The following is a 12,664-nucleotide window of genomic DNA, read 5'->3' as shown; positions in this document are numbered from 1 at the left end:
GCCCTAAACGTGCAGTTTGCTTACAGACGTCACCATAACAAGTTGTTTAGTGCGCGGAAAGGCAAAGATAAGCGAAAGAGAACCAAAACACTGCTTGACCACCTATCAGCCACGCAGCGCTAATCCCGCAAACGCCGCGGAGAAGCGGCGGCAGGCGGCGCAGCGATCGCGAATCTCGAGGCGTATATACATGTATATATATATATATATATATATATATATATAGGGCATTTTTTCTTCACATTTTTTCTTCACTTTCTTTCTTTCTTTCCAAATTCTTAATCTGTTTCAATGATCTACCACATCCTCCCCTTTGCTTTCCGAGGTTTTCTCGACTGCCAACCCTTATTTCTGTGTTATTTTCAACGAGCCCCTCATTTCCTATTCTGATTCGCTATATATATATATATATATATATATAAATATATATATATATATATATATATAAATATATATATATATATATATATATATATATATATATATATATATATATATATATATATATATATATATATACCATGTAAACCTGAACTTATATATATATATATAACACAGAACGCACTCAGAAATCATTTAGGTAAACAGTAGGATACACAGCAAGTTGTTGTACCACGGGCATAGCCAGACTATATGCAAACTCTCCCTTTCAAAAATACTTTTCTCTCCTCAAAGTTTTTCGCAAAGCTATATAAGAAATGCGTTCTAGCTATTTGTCGCAGCCACATCATGTACAAAGGCAAGTGCCATCGCCACAACGACAGTAAATTTTTGTTATCGTACTTTTTGTGTATCCCACTGCCTGCTTACACTATATATTTAGGCATATCTATATATATATATATATATGTGTGTGTGTGTGTGTGTGTGTGTGTGTCTGTGCGTTTGTGCATCACGTGCATTGTGGCGATGGAGCCGAAGTCGTGGTGAGCATGCACTGAAGCAACAGGGGTAAAGGAACCATGTTTTGTCACGACCCTTACAAGCGTTGATCATTCTGAAAAAATTAGCGTCCAACTATAAGCGTGCGCGATACCCAGTCGCAGTCAACATCATGTTTTTTCTTTGTTTTTGTTGCTAATAACGTAACCTACACCAACCTTTGCACCACGACGCATTGCGTTGTAACCGAGGTAGAATGGTACATCTTCAGAAACAATATGCCAATGCTCTATTTTCACTTTACCGAACTGTCATTGCGAATGTGGAATGAATGACAAGACATTAAACAACATAAAGACAAAGGTATCTGTCCTGACATGCGCAAGCAATTCGTCAGGCATTTATCCCGCTATAAAACGGGCACAAACTTTGTGGGGCTGCACTATTGTAGACATAATGTTCGGCGCAAAGTGTATTCTTTTAATAAGTTTGATTTCTTTTTCGTCGAGTCATTTTTTTACAACAAAGCTTTCCAAAAATGTTGAGGTTGATGTACGAAAGGTGAGTTGGTTTTGCCGTGTACCCGAAAATATAAGCATTTAAAGCATCCTGAACTTACAGGAATTGTAGGTAGTTAAATTATAAAACTATTTCATACCAACTTGAAAAAACTAGTTAATACGTCCAAAAAAAGTCAAAATTTCACATGAATAGAATTCAATATTTGTTTTACATCAAGAATTCAGAAATGAGCTATACGAATATAATTGTTCGCGTAACGCCATTTGGTACGTATATATTTGTTTCTGCGCAATATCACGAAGTGACAAAATAAGATTATAGAATCTCCGTTTTTCGGAAAGAGCTGGACCAATATTTACTAGTAGAGCTACGGGGTTTGTATAGCAATTTTTTTAAAGTCAGAGGAGTACTCTTTTGTAATAATTTGTTACAGCAAATTTATTTAACCGAGCAGAATATAATAAATATGTATACGGAAAAAGCTCCATCTTCGTTTAAAACTGAAAAGTTATGTTTGACATTCTACATACTACTATAATGTTTGACTCTGACGTACACGCCCTATGAGGGTATTGAATAAACTCCATGTAAACTGAAAAGGACTTGCTTACCTTGGTTTTTAGATTGCGCGAAACAGTTATTCCCAATTAATGGGAAGAAAACACAACCAGATGTGATTGTCGGAATAGGTACAAAGTGTGGTGAACCAGTTTTTGCGTTCCGCTGATTTCTGTTCTGTTAGTTTGATATTCGAGCTTCGGCATGCTGGACAAAGATATACATTGGAGGCTTTGATCTAGATGCACAAGCAGTGTGCCCGTCTTGCAGTACGAGCGTTAAGGTCACTGTATTAATATCAGTAAAAGACGTGAATATCGGTTCCTCTTTCCCGAGCCTCAGTCAGCCTTCTAGGTTTCCACAATTTAAAGCAACCACCTCATGCATGTTTGGAGTTAAACGTATGTTGAGAGGCTCTATTTTCCATCTTTCAACAAATTGACAAAAAAATAATGATTCGCTACAGCAACATCTACAATTTTGTTACATCAATGGAAGATATTGAACTTGCACATAAATGATAACCAATGGATGCTTCAATTTTCGGGCCTCCACTACAATAACAGCAATCGACGCTGCGAGTATCACTTGAAGATTACAGTGGACCATCCCCTCACCTTATCTAAAGCATCGCTCTAAATATTTTGAGCTATAGTGAAATCGCAGGTATCCGACAGACCACAATGTGTAGCACGTAAACCGCACATCGATACATAGTTGGAATGGTTTCATGATAATGAGTGGTGTATAATGAACCCCTAATAACAAAAATTTGAATGATGAACGTGCTACTTGTACAGCGGAAAATATAAAGCCGAAGTATTTCCGCACTGTGTTTTCCAAAGTAGAAATTAAAGAAATGGAAGCTTCTTAAAGGTATTTTGACTTATCCTGTTAGGACGTTCCGACGCGGGAGAGGGCTATTACCTAGCCCAGCCAAAAAAAAAAACACTGTGAGTCCAATCGACCTGTCCAAATCCTCCTTGAACCAATGGAAGTGCAAGTGGTTCCAAATGGCTCAATGGTGTTTTGGACAGGTCCAATAAGACTTCCAATAGTTTTCTACGTAACGTGCACTAATTGTAAATAAAATAAAAATTTTATTTACTAAACGTGCAGTTTACATTATTCCAGACACTCCCGTTTTCCGTGCTCCTAAAGGTACAAAATCGTTTTTTAAAAAAAGTGTTTCTAACGAAGAAAACAATTACTGAAAATGCGCAGCTTTACTGCCCTCATACCGCTTTTTTATGTGAAGATGACCTCATGAAGATTGTTAGTTCATGAATTCGTACAAAATATTGGCCGCGTTAAGCACACGTGACATGTTCGTAGCCGGGTCAGCATGTCAGCACCAAGACAGCAGCAGTGCCGAGCGTTCCTGATACGCGCGTTACATGCTCTTGAAGCTCAACGTGGCTGGGAAATTACCGAGGTTTCCCACTGCTACTGCCACTTGTTATCAGTGACCGGACTACACTAACATCATTCTGTGATAGGGCATAGCAGCGTACTTCCGAATTCGGTGCAGCTGGTCGTAGTAACACCGGTTTTGGTACTATTTGACTTATGTATAGTAAGTTCATTTCGCTGGTTTTGCCAAAGAATTCGGGAAGACCGATGTTCCGCCGAACAGATTTTCAGAAGTCTTCTGCATTCAAGAAATCGCTGCTCTGGGGTTTTTGTTTTACATACGAGTTTCTACTCCAAACAAATTACGCCCATCTTCCCGCGAGGGAACCCTGATGTGATGCGACGCATCAGGGGGGAGCGTTTGGATTGACGCTAGTATTGGATTGCGTCACTCCACTCGCTGAAGGGACTGTCGCTTCCATCACGTCTTCATCAGAAGATCTTGCACGGAGGTATCGTCAAGCAAAGTCAAGTCAAGTGCGAGAGCGAGCGCTAGACTGATCCGGCGCCGTGCGCTTCCCCGCTTATATTCCCGCTTTTGAATAGAGAGGAGCTGGGGGGAGGAGGGCGGGAGAGTCGCCCGCATGCGCACACATGCGCGCACCCAGAGCAGCGAAGCGCACACGCGCAGCTGTTATGATAATGAGACGGAGTGAGAGTGCGCACACATGCGCGCACCCAGAGCAGCGAAGCGCACACGCGCAACAGTTGCTATGATAATGAGACGGAGTGAGACTTTTGTGCACAGCTGTCGGAGAGGAGAACGGAGGAGAGTTGCGCATGTGTAGTGAGCGTGCGGACAACGCCATGACAACGACAACAATGGAGGGACATACCCGAGAGCAAGAGATGCGTCGCACCTAAAAGGCACCTCCCGCTTGCGAATAGCCGCGCTCACACCACGTTTGCAATGTCGCAAAGTGACTATATCGCAGTGGCTTTTTCTTGCTTTCAGACCAAATTTCCTCGCAATAGGATGGCATCGCAAACCAATCACCAAAGATGGTCGCAAATATATTTCTTTACTTCCAGCTTTGCAAATGCACACTAACCTCTACCGGCAAGCGACTTACCGTGCACTTCGTTTGTTTGTGTAAGAGGGTTCATCATACAGATCTGTCATTGAACGGACAGCTTAGGCCTCCGTTTTATAAAAAAAAGTGTTTCAATTGTAAGAGCTAGTGATGTTCAAAGATCGCTATATGACAAAAGGGGTGGCAGGCTGAGTGGGAGCACCTCCGTACCATCATTGGGGAAAAGTACGCACCGTAGAGGTCGAAGCTACAAGTCTGGCGTCCTCGAAAAGGATCAACATTTGCTGGCCGTTGCAGAAGTGTTGTGGCGTGAAAATGAACGGGTTCATTTATGACCACAAAAATATTTTGATAAGAGTGAGATTGGTGTCGTTATTTTCGGCTTCAACTACAACCCCAAAAACTTTAGATAATTCGGACATTATGATAGTGAGTTTTGCATGTTCTTGTCTCGTTTGATTTAAATATTTTTAAGTTGCTATTTTAGAAGAAAGGGGCAATCGTGAATGACGAGAAACAAACAGCCCCGATAAACGTGCTAAGATCATCTCTCATACCAATAGTCAACACCGCCTCAAAGCGTGACAACAGTGGCAGTGGCAAGAGGCCGCGCCATGATCGCGCAGGAAGTTTGACCGTGCCTTGCGGGGCAACAAAAATAACGAAACCACTTACAAAAATAAAGCGTGCACCATGCGTAATACTTAAAATGTCAGTATCCTTTGTTTGCAAGATAACTTAGTGAGCAACTTGGTTGAAATGGCACGGCTAACAAGAAAAGGCCAATGGGAAGAATTTCGCTGAAGTGAGACTTAACTTCCGGATTTATGGAACATTGTAAGACCTCTCTGCAAATGTTCCCTGACACGCAACGAGGTTTTTTTAAACGTGCATTGTTCAAATCTACACAAAGCAAGTCATAAAAGTGGGACTTTTTATGTAATTCATATCCACTGGATCACTAGTCTAAAATAAAAAGCAAATAAAGAAACACTTGCCTGTCCGCTAGAAGCCATGCGTACACAATGCAGCATTCGAAGTCACACGTGTCCGCAAACGCTGCTTTTGGTTGAACAGATAGTCATCAACGCAGTTTTATGTATTTTCTGCAGAAACAGTGAAACGTACGCGCCCCATGTCGGCGCATCTGCAGTAATAAATGGATATTGGGGTTTATTTTTTCAGTGTATAGTTATATGTATGCTTTGGCTGAAACTCGGAGCCCAACCTGTTGCTGCGTCCTGGTGGATCGATTGGTTGTTTCAGTTATTTTTTGTTTATCAATAGGTTGATTTATTTCTTTATATTGCCGCGAACAATGTATAAGTTTATTGTTTGTTTTTGCTGCCCGGCTATGCCCGGCTGTGTAATCTGTGTCCCAAAGGAAACGCGCCTTCCATTCTTTATTTTTATGCCGCACGGGCTACCACATTCAGATAAGCAGACTGTCTCGCGCTAACGTCACTAGCCCAGAATGATCTTCTTTAATCTACAACATTCTGGATGTAAATCGATGATTCCAGAAACACTCGCGCCAAGTGCCTGCTTAGTGTGATCAAGGAACCCGTACGGGTTCCGAAACGTCTCTGTGTTTTTCACCTTGACTTGGTCAGTGACCGCATTTCGTTCCCATCATGATACCTGACCAGACGAACTTTCGTCGATCTCTTGACTACAAGAGATAAAAGCCTGCAGAGCAGACGACATGGCATTCGAATCGCCGACACCAGTTTACGCACGCCACTTTGTTGAGTGCTGTATCGCCACGTTGTATTCTTCGAGTTGTTAGGGGAGCACAAGTTCGGTCCAATAAACTTGTTTTTCTTGAAGACAACTGCGTCGTCTTTGGCCACGTGACATCTGGTAGAGGTGTGAGGTACATGCACCCTCTACCCTCTTCAAGTCGTCAAGCAAGCCCAACTCGTTCCACCCGCCGATAGGAAGGCCGGAGTTTGGAATACTGCCAGATAAATTGAAGGTGGAAGGCGTCACGGCCGTTGCCAGGAACGACGCATCCACGATGACCACAAGCCATCCTATAGTTCTGCAGCAACCCCGGGAACCACCATCATTTTATGGATAACCCACGGAAGATCCTGAGGACTGGTTGGAGAAAGTGGAGCGTGTTCGGATCTTTAACAGGTGGGATGAAGAAGAAACGTTTCGGCATGTCTTCTTCTACTTGGAGGATGCAGCTCGAACTTGTTCCGAGAACCATGAAGCCTCTTTGACTGACTGGACTCTCTTCAAGAGCGAGTTCCTTAAAACGTTCGCCACGGTCATGCGAAAGGAACGAGCCGCACTTTTGATAGACACGCGCACGCAGCACCACAACGAAGGGGTTGGGATCTTTGTTGAGGAGATGAAGAGGTCGTTTTGACGTGCGGATCCGGACATAACTGAAGAAAAGAAACAGAGTTTTGTTATGCGAGGGGTAAAGCAGGAACTTTTTCCTTGCCTTGTCCGCAACCCTCCTAAATCGGTGGCCGAATTCGCGTCTGAGGCGGTTGCGATGGAGAAGACGCTGGAAGTTCAAACGAGGCAGTACGATCGCCCGGTCAACGCCCTGGTTTCCGAGACGATCGGTGCCGGGGCTACAAGCTCCGACACACTGCGCGAGACCATCTGAGCAGTGGTCAGGGAGGAGCTTCGGAAGGGAGGAGCTTTTTTCAACAACGCAGCAACCCCAGATCGCCTCCATGACCGACGTGATTCGAGACGAAGTCCAACTCGCACTGGGAACTTCTACGCCGTCGGAAGTACCCTACGAACCACAAGCGATGACCTACTCCGTGGCTGTTCGTCGACGCTGACCTGCTCCAACCCGTCGTCAAGAGGCCCCGCCGTACCGCCGCTCATTGTCGCCCGCCCGACCCCCTGTTTTCCGAAACCAGACGCCGAGAAAGACGGAAGTATGGCGCACTCCCGATAATCGTCGTCTGTGCTACCACTGCGGAGAGGCTGACCAGATATACCGTCGCTGCCCATACAGGAGACTCGGACTGCGTGGTTTCTCCGTCAACGCACTTCGCCCTCTCCCTGGCCAACGACCACGTGAGATCGACGACTACCTATCTCAAACCAGCCATGGCCCAGCCCGTTTCAACCGTTCGCATTCTCCCTACCCATACGAGTCGCCGAACCGCCTTAGAAATGCGGAATGCGCACGTGGAAGGTCCCCCAGCACACGCAGGGGAAACTAAAAGCAGCAACTTCTGGGGGTGAAGTTGCACAACGGCGAAAAAAAGAAAACCCTCCAACGACGCAAGGGCGCGCCGAAGGCCGTGATTCACGACATGGCCTCATCTCAACGACCCGACGGAACCCTGACGAGACTCCAGAACACGACGATAGCTACACGGCGCGACGCGTACCCAACATGACAGAGACGACTGCCGAGGAGACGACAACAACGACGCCGCACAGTGCTCAACCATCTACACGCACAAGCCGAGATGCGACGCCCCAACGCACACGGAACTCGAGGGCGGCGGCGTCCGACGTCCACTTGTCCATCGACGGCTTTGACGTAGTCGCCCTCATCGACACGGGAGCCGACTATTCGGTAATGAGTGGCTCTTTTGCGTCCAAATTGCAGAAAGTTACGACAACATGAGACGGTCCGCATAAACGCACAGCAGCAGGCCATCTCGTAACACCAAGTGGAGCTTGCACATCACGCGTCACCGTAGACGGCACCACTTACCCTGCTGAGTTCGTAATTTTGCCTAACTGCTCCCGTGACGTAATTCTCGGAATGGAGTTTTTGACGGACAACGGCGCAATAATTGACCTGCAGACCAAGTCGATAAATTTTTTCTCCGATCACTCCACGACGCCGCGACCGAAACCTGATCACCATGTCGCTGTAAGGATAGCCGACGATCACGTCACCTTGCCACCCCGAGCAAGCTTGATAATCGCCGTCTTCTGTGAGAATGCTGCTCCTGACATCGGCGCTATCGTAGAGAGTGACCAAAGGTTCCTTCTCAACCGGGTGTCTCTGTCGCAAGAGCCCTTGCGCGCTTTATCAATGCCAGTCCCACATTTTGGTCACTAATTTCACAGAGGAGTTTCCAGCATCTAAACAAGGGCGCTGCAATTGCGTTCCTCGAAAAAACGCAATAAGAAAGTCAAGTGATCGCGGTCGCCAACTTTGAAGGCGTATGCGCAGATGCTTCGAAGCTGCCGCATCCTTTCGACGTGAACACGGTGCTGCCGAAAGAAAATCGGGACAGATTACCGGATTTGCTGCGTCGCTACAGCGAGTGTTTTTTGTCAAACTCAAAATTACGACAGACACCCCTAGCGAAGCACCGAATTATCACCGAAGATGAAGCCCGACCTACCCGAAAGTCACCGTACCGTGTCTGTTCACGCGAACGCGAAGCCATCTGGACTATGATAGACGACATGCTCAGCGACGACATAATACAGCCATCTAAAAGTCCGTGGGCTGCGCCAGTCGTACTCGTGAAGAAAAAAGACGGCACTTTAGGGTTTTGCGTTGATTACCGGAGACTCAACAAAAATACCAAAAAAGGACGTGTTCCCCCTCCCACGAATCGACAAGGCCCTCGACCATCTCTGCCATGCCAAGTACTTCTCGTCGATGGACCTTAAGACCGGCTACTGGCAAATTGAAGCGGACGAGAGAGACCGAGAGAAAACTGCATTTATAACCCAAGACGGCTATACGAGTTCAAGGTGATGCCTTTTGGGTTGTGCACGCCACCAGCAACGTTTAAAAGAGTCATGGACACTGTGTTAGGTGGCCTGAAGTGGCACACCTGTCTCGTATACCTCGACGACGTTATGGTATTCGTCCGAAGTTTCGACGAACACCTCGCAAGGTTGGAGTGTGTACTCGAGGCTATTCGCATGTTGGGGTCAAAGCTGAAGCATGAAAAGTGCTGCTTCGCCTACGAGGAACTCAAGTTTTTAGGACACGTCGTCAACGCCGCAGGAGTGCTGCCTGACTTGGCGAAAACATCAGCCATAGCGAACTTCCCCAGACCGAAAGACAAAAAGACCGTGTGCAGATTTCTCGGACTCTGCGCATCCTACCGGAGCTTCGTAGCAAACATCGCACGCATTGCAGAGCCCCTCGCGTGCCTGAAAAAAGATAGCACCCCTTTCGCCTGGGAAAACGCCCGAGAAAATCATTCTGCGAGCTGCAACAACGCCTGCAAAACCCTCTCGTGCTCGCTCATTTCGACGAAAACGGCGATACGTAATGCACGCAGACGCCAGTGATATAGGACTGGGAGCCATTCTCGTCCAAAAGCAAAGCGGTTGCGAAAAAGTAATCGTCTTTGCCAGCCGTGGTCTGTCGAAGGGGGAGAAAAATTGCTCAGCCTCTGAAAAAGAGTGCCGCGGAATTATATGGGCCATTTCAAAATTTCGCCCATTCGTGTATGATAGACCATTCAAGGTTGAGACAGACCACCATGCGCTGTGTTGGCTCGCCAATTCGAAGGAGCCCTCAGGCCGTCTTGGCGATGGAGTTTCCGCCTGCAAGAGTTCCATGTTACAAGCGTTTACAAATCCGGCAGGAAACACTCCGACGCCGACTGCCTGTCCCGCGCCCCCGTCGACCTACCACCACAGCACTCCGATGAAGAAAGCGCGTTCTTCGGAGTTGTTACAGAGAGCGATCTAGCCGCCCAGCCGCGTGCTGACCCCTACTTGCACGTCATGATCGACTACCTTGAAGGACGCAATGTCGCCTTGCCTACGGCGTTGAAGCGGAACTTACCAGCATTCAGCTTAAAGAATTCCGTCCTCCATAAGAAGAATTTCAGCCCCGGAGCAAGAACGAACTATCTACTTGTCATCCCCGCAGAGCTCACTGACGAAATTTTAGAAGCGTGCCACAACGACCCGTCTTCCGGACATTTCGGCACAGCTCGCACTATTGCAAAAATCAAGGCGAAGTACTTTTGGCCCCGCCTTACATCCGATGTCGCCCACTACGTTAGGAGTTGCCGTGACTGCCCGCGACGAAAAACGCCGCCGACAAGACCCGCCGGCCTTCTGCAACCGATCGGCGTCCCGTCGAGGCCCTTTCAACAGATTGGAATGGACCTTCTAGGCCCGTTTCCTACGTCACAATCACAGAACAACTGGATTGTTGTAGCGACAGATTAAATGACGCGCTACGCAGAGACCGCCGCCCTTCCGAGGAGGACTGCACAAGAAGTTGCCAAGTTCTTCATAAGCCAAGTTGTGCTGCGACATGGAGCCCCTGAAGCGCTTATCACGGACCGCGGAACGGCCTTTCCTGTGGAGCTTGTGCAAGGAATCTTACGATACAGCAACACGGATCACTGAAGAACGACTGCGTACCCCTCCCAAACGAACGAACTAACATACCGTCTGAACAAGACGAACTCGGATATGCTCTCAACGTGCGTCGACGTTGAACATAAGACTTGGGACGAAGTGCTCCCGTATGTCAAATTTGCGTACAACACGGCTATCCAGGAAACTACGCAGATAACGCTGTTCGAGCTTGTCCAGGCGACACTGCCGACTACGATGCTTGACGCTATGCTTCCGCATGTAGAAGATGACGACCTCATCCTCGACATCCAAGGATACCTTCAGCGTGCGGAAAAGTCCCGCCAGCTCGCTCGATTTTGTACAACAGACCAGCAGCTGGTGGAGGCAGGGCGCTACAACCTCCGTCGCCGAGACGTCGAGTACCACCCAGGGGATCGTGTTTGGGTTTGGACACCCATCCGACGACGCGGGCTAAGTGAAAAGCTTCTGCGACGGTAATTCAGACACTACCACATTCTAGACCCTACCAGACCCTACCACGTCGTCCACGTGGTTCGCTTGAAACCTTACTATACAAGATGACGGACTTTATAGTGGTAGTTGTTTAGACTATCTTCTATTTTAGCATCCGGCTGATGCACTCAAAGAGGGGGTAATGCCGCGAACCATGTACAAGTTTATTATTTTTTTTTTGCTGCCTGGCCATGCCCGGCTGTGTTATCTTCGTTCCAAGCGAAGTGCGTCTTCCATTCTTTGTTTTTATGCCGCACGGGCTATCATATTCAGATACGCAGGCTGTCTCTCCCTAAAGTCACTAGCCCAGAATGATCTTCATTGATCTACAATGTTCTGGATGTAAATCGATGGTTCCAGAAACACTCGCGCCACGAGATAAAAGCCTGCTGAGCAGACGCCATGACATTTGAATTGCCGACACCAGTTTACACACGTCACTTTGTTGATTGCTGTATCGCCGCGTTGTATTCCTTGAGTTGTGAGGGGAGCACAAGTTCGCTCCAATAAACTTGTTTTTCTTTGGCAACGTGACAATATATTTCCTATTGACCCAATTCTCGATTGTTTGGTTGGTTATATACTTGCGCGTTTGCAACATGCCCGAGCAACGTGCGGTGTATAGTCCAGACATCACATTTTTTCTCTGACCACTGCGTCTACTGGGCTGTAAATTTTCCGACCCAAGATATAGGCAAGAGAAGAGAACCGGAAAGATGAAGCGTTCATCAATCTTACTTACGTGTTGGTATTCTCTGCACGTGAAGCAGGCAGCAGGTGTTCTACCGAGCCATGTTACCGCCAAAGTCGGGACACGCTCCTGCTTATTAAACAGATGAGGTTTTTCCGTAAGCACAGGATTTTTAACGATATATGCTTTGTGTAATCTAAAGGCTTCATTAAAACATTGCGCTGTGACGAGAGGTCCAAAATATATTATGCAAACTGCTTACACGTAGCTAAATTTCGGTGACCCTCATTATGGCAAAAGAACATTATCTGAATCAGAAAGGCGGAGTAAAAGGATAAAGGCGCACGTTCGATCGTTGCACAAATAGAGTGTATTCGAAACAAAGAATGAATACTTTTTCAAACCAGTGCTGAAAGCCTTGTGGAAGTTATTACGCCCCTTATAAGGTTTTAGTTAGGGGTTGTAGTATTTTGCTACTGCCATTGAAAGCAACCTGTACGTTCAAAAATGTGGTATCTCCTTTGGCTCATGAGTGTCCCTGGCCCACTTCAATTACGCTTTTTCAGCTGCGCAGCCATCTCTGGATGCGGCTTTATTTGAGAGAGAAATACAAGGCTTGTAGATAATTGCATATTGCCTGTTTTTCAGAAGCAATATTGTAGCCATTTTTTATTTTATTGCGGTTTTCAACCAGGTTTTATTCATTTACAGACGTGTGGGTTCGAGCTATTGGGCAATCAATTAAAAGATATTCAAGCTCCATTAT

This window comes from Haemaphysalis longicornis, unplaced genomic scaffold (assembly GCF_048455015.1).
Source record: "Haemaphysalis longicornis isolate Haplotype H1 unplaced genomic scaffold, Haemaphysalis longicornis Haplotype H1 scaffold_6, whole genome shotgun sequence".
NCBI classification, from domain to species: domain Eukaryota; kingdom Metazoa; phylum Arthropoda; class Arachnida; order Ixodida; family Ixodidae; genus Haemaphysalis; species Haemaphysalis longicornis.
Note: the sequence above shows the minus strand (reverse complement) of the source record.